The 4448-nt window shown below is 34.2% G+C and overlaps 1 long non-coding RNA gene across 1 annotated transcript; it reads left to right on the top strand.

The window, feature by feature from the left end:
- The first annotated feature begins 2045 nt into the window (after positions 1-2045).
- Positions 2046-4062, top strand: LOC106686520 (uncharacterized). Its single transcript, XR_010844307.1, has 3 exons — positions 2046-2218; positions 3472-3586; positions 3829-4062. It is a non-coding gene; the product is annotated as an uncharacterized lncRNA (long non-coding RNA).
- The last annotated feature ends 386 nt before the right edge of the window (positions 4063-4448 follow it).

Below are 4448 nucleotides of genomic sequence, written 5' to 3' on the forward strand. Positions count from 1 at the left end.
CCAGACAGCCAGATCGGGTCACGGGGTGCACTGTGACGGATTTCATCACATCTGATCACCGGCCGGTTATATACGAGATCCAAGGGAGAAGCCCTCGCTATAATATCCAAAAATCTAAGTAAGAATATAAAACCTTCTAAAGTATGTTTTTTGTTTTATGTACATAACCTTAAATATATATAGTGGGATGGGGGAGATGCAGATGGACATTTTTCGGAATTTGATTACTTTCTGTGGCTTACGAATACCTGCGGAATATTTAAGTCAAAGATGTCCTATAAAAACGAATCTTACAAACAGCTCTTTGTTTGCTTATGTTTAGTGGCGCCAAACTTCATTGGTCATCAACGCCATTTATAATTTATTTAATTTTGCTTATATTTGTTTAATTTTATTTATTTTATAATTTCATTACATATTGTTTTATTTATTTTATTATTATTTTTTATTAATTTTTTTTTCTTCCGTTCAATGTTACAGTTTTGTTAGTAAATGTTTTGATTTTAAATCTAAAATACTAATTCTATTGTTTTATCATCGTCTCCGAGGGTTTTTGAAATATCTGGGTTTAGTTCTAAGCTATTGAGGTGTGGGCAAATATGGGCATTGTTGGAAAATATGGCTTATTGTTAGATTGTTGGCAGTTCGGAGGCGTTTTTTAAAAATAAAATAGGAGTGGGTGAGCCTCGTGTGACCTATTCTCTGCCTGGTTAGTACAACCTCCACTCTACGGCATTTGCGACTTACAGGGATTGACATCCTTTTTAATTATTTTTAATTTACTCCTTGGGCTTTCATTCCACAAAGATTGCCGTTTATCTTTGGCTTCCTTTTCAAGAGGTTTGCTCATTTCTGATGGAGTTAAAATTGCTTTACCCTGTCCTGGAAGCGAGTGCTTCTCTTTACAAACAGTTGTTTTGGGAGACTCATACTCGATGAGCGGGGACATTTTTCTTGGTATCTTTTTATGGAATCTTTTGTTGTGTTACAAGTAGGTTTTTTGTTTATTTTATTATTATTTTCTTTTTCCAACATATCAACATGGTGTGAGTTTAAATTTTAATAAGTAATAATTAAATTTCGAATTGATTTTCCCCGATTATTCTATAAAAGGTAAAACAATTATAGAACTACATTTACAACTCGTGATACATGGTTCCAGACCATCCATGATACAGGGATGGTGAAGGACCATAATCGTATTAATGTCATTCACGTTTAATTTTTAATTCTCTGGTTACGTAAAAAAAACTATTTGAAGAATTAGAATAGTGTAATTACAGTAAATAATAGTTTTACTATGACCGACAAATGCAATAGTAGTATTTAAAAAAAGGTGGCGTCCTCAAAATCGTAATGATTTTTTTATTGTACTGCAGCCCGCAAAGAGCTTTAGCCGTAAACTGTGGTACTACATGACACGCGCTTCATGAACAAGGTACACAGGATAGGGTCAACAGTTCTTCACCCGGTTGGTGTGAGTTGCATCCAATCGATTGACTGGCATCAAAAAACCAGGGAGGAGGGGAGAATATATATTATATATAGAATTATATATTCTTTCCGGCGGCCACCCATCCCAGTACTAACCACACCCGATGTCGCTTAACTTCGATTTTCTATTGAAGCGTCATAGTCTACAATATACTATTACTGCTAATATAGTACATAAAAAATATGAAAATAATGAGGTTATTGACTTTTTTTCACTAGCAGCGTTACTTTGTTACACAGTGGGATGGTTGCGATGGACTTAAAAACCAATCGTGCAAATCCAAGGCGATTCAATAAAAGCATTTTAATGATTTAATTTTACGAATTAACTCGAACCCCGCTGAGCCATAAATAATCGTATTCGTTGATCCATTCCAATCTATCTCTGAGAATATTTTTCGATCGAAAAAAGTCAGGCATATCATTTAAGCATTTAAATCCGGCATATGCCATTTTTTAATTCGGATTAGCAAATCCAATCCTGATATTACTTATGTCTTAAGCGCACTGAGATTATTAAAATAATGTATTAAGATAATAATCTTGCAGGGGAAAACATAAAATCCTATGATTAGATTCATACGTAAATCAAATAACAGTTCACTCATGATCATGCGGCCTATAGCTGTGCTCCTTATTGTAAGCTCTTTGGCTCTCTTCGGTTTGGTCGTTGGGGAGCCAACCGACATTGTGCGAGGAGAAAGCGATATCGATTCCGAACTTCGTAAGTACCGAAATCTGTTGGATTAAAATATAATCTATTTTACATTTACTTTCATATTTTAAACTACTGTAACAAATCCAATTATTCACTTCTGAAGAATGAAAATATGTCAGCATTTTGAACTAAAGAATACAGTCGGACTCTCACCAAATATAAAGAATAAAACTAGATGCTGCGGAGTGTTTGGTTATCGAAGTTTCGGAATCACCAAAATATATCTCTATACAATATTGTTGACTTGTTTTATATTATTAATCATTTTCCTGAGGGCAAGAGTAGAATGAAGGGTGTGGCTCAATGGCCAACTAACCAATCGCCGGCTATCACCTGTCTATGTCTGCATGAAGCCGTTCTAGGCAAGTTAGTTAAGACGTCAACTTAGCAACCGCTGAGTTGCAGTGGCGCCGACTCGATTCTGGTCTGGGCGGATTAACTTTTATTACGTGATGGCTTAACGGAATGAAAATTCGACCTTTCCACACAGTTTAGTGTGGTAACCAATAGGCTAACCCCTTGTATATCAGAAATGATCAGGAAAGAGTAAAAAAAAAAAAGCCTGTTTATATAACAGTTGTTGAGTAATTGACTTTTCACACAAACTTTTTCATTTAGGGATGTATTTCACGGGAACGACTTCATGAACATATTTTAATATATAAAAAAAAAAAAGACCTAATGAACATCCATTGTCAATGAACCAAATTACAGATATCATGTTTACACTTTGTATTCAGTTCATACTCATATAAGTGGGGGAACTTCCTATTTACTTCAACGTATTTTTTTTTTTTTTTTATCACTTACCAGTTCATTTTTGGCCTACGGGTGATGGGAGGATTGTCCTTTAGATAACAAACTTATTCTAACCAGGAAGGAGGAGTCAAGTAGCATTGACTCTCGTTCCACGGGACCGCCAAGAACCAAGGTTGACTAACCAGCCCGGGCTAGAATCAAAGTGGTGCCGCTGAGATTGGGGGCGGAGTCAACCCCCTTCTTTTCGGCTTCACTTAAAGCAGAGTAGAGTATATCATCGTTGATAATTTGAAGGAGGCTTCTAATGCTTTAATTATCTAAATAGAATAGGGCGAACCAGGTAAACTCACCTTTCCAATACAAGCTGTTGTATTGTTCTGGAATAGGGATCCCCGAAGCTTAAATTTCATTTATTCTTCCCTGTAAGACAGGCTCAATGTTGACAGTTGGCAATAGGAGTCCACTCTTATTCTGTTTATTTTACATTTTTAATATTTCAGCTTTGGTGGTAGAGGCTGTGGAAGAAGAAAACCGTTGCATAGAAGGAAAGTGCTGTACAAAGCCGTTGCGATGCTGTTTCGGAAAGCAATACTGCTGTAAAGAAGCATTTCTGTCGTATGTCACCTTATTAAATTTTAATATATCAAACATAGCTAAGTACAAATTAGCTGTAAATAAAAAAATAATTAAACTCTCAGATACAATGTTTATTCACTATTGAACTAGTAATAACTTAATATTGTATTCGTGAAAATTTTTTCATGGTTTTTTATACCTATTTGTTTTTACAATTTAATTTAATATCCAGTTATCATGTAATATTTGATTTTTATTTATTTCATTTTTTTTTTCCACAGAATTCAGGTAGAAGCTCACGTGTGCTTAACGCCATACAAAAGGAAAACCGAAAATAAACCTTGATATTAAAATTTGTATTTTTTTCACTATCCATCTCATGCTGTCGAAATAAAGGTAAAAGTGACCAAGTGGCGTCAAAAAAAAAAGGACTTGATCGCTTTTATCTTGAACCCGGCGGTATGATCGCTATAATATCCAAAAATCTAAGTAAGAATATAAAACCTTCTAAAGTATGTTTTTTGTTTTATGTACATAACCTTAAAAACCCTCTAATCAAAGTTTGAAACATCAAATGGGTTCGTGATTTTAGTAATTGAAGACTAAAAAAAAAATTCCCAAAAGGCTTTATTTCTTAAAGAATTCAAAAAGTTCTACGAAGAATTTTTATACACTATTTCTAGTACGGGGACAATGGTTATAACATTACTTTGTTAAATACTCAAATCTCCTAAGCATCTTAAAAATCGATATATGACTAATAATCCATAGTCTCAGTCCTTATCTAACAGGTGATACTACAGTTGTGACAAGAAACTCTTGTTTGAGTGTGAAAAATAATCATAAGTTAATATCATTATAAGTCGAAACAATCCTAGCAGGATTAAGGAAAAAAGTAATT

This window comes from Halyomorpha halys, unplaced genomic scaffold (assembly GCF_000696795.3).
Source record: "Halyomorpha halys isolate HHAL.00 unplaced genomic scaffold, Hhal_1.1 Scaffold832.1, whole genome shotgun sequence".
NCBI classification, from domain to species: domain Eukaryota; kingdom Metazoa; phylum Arthropoda; class Insecta; order Hemiptera; family Pentatomidae; genus Halyomorpha; species Halyomorpha halys.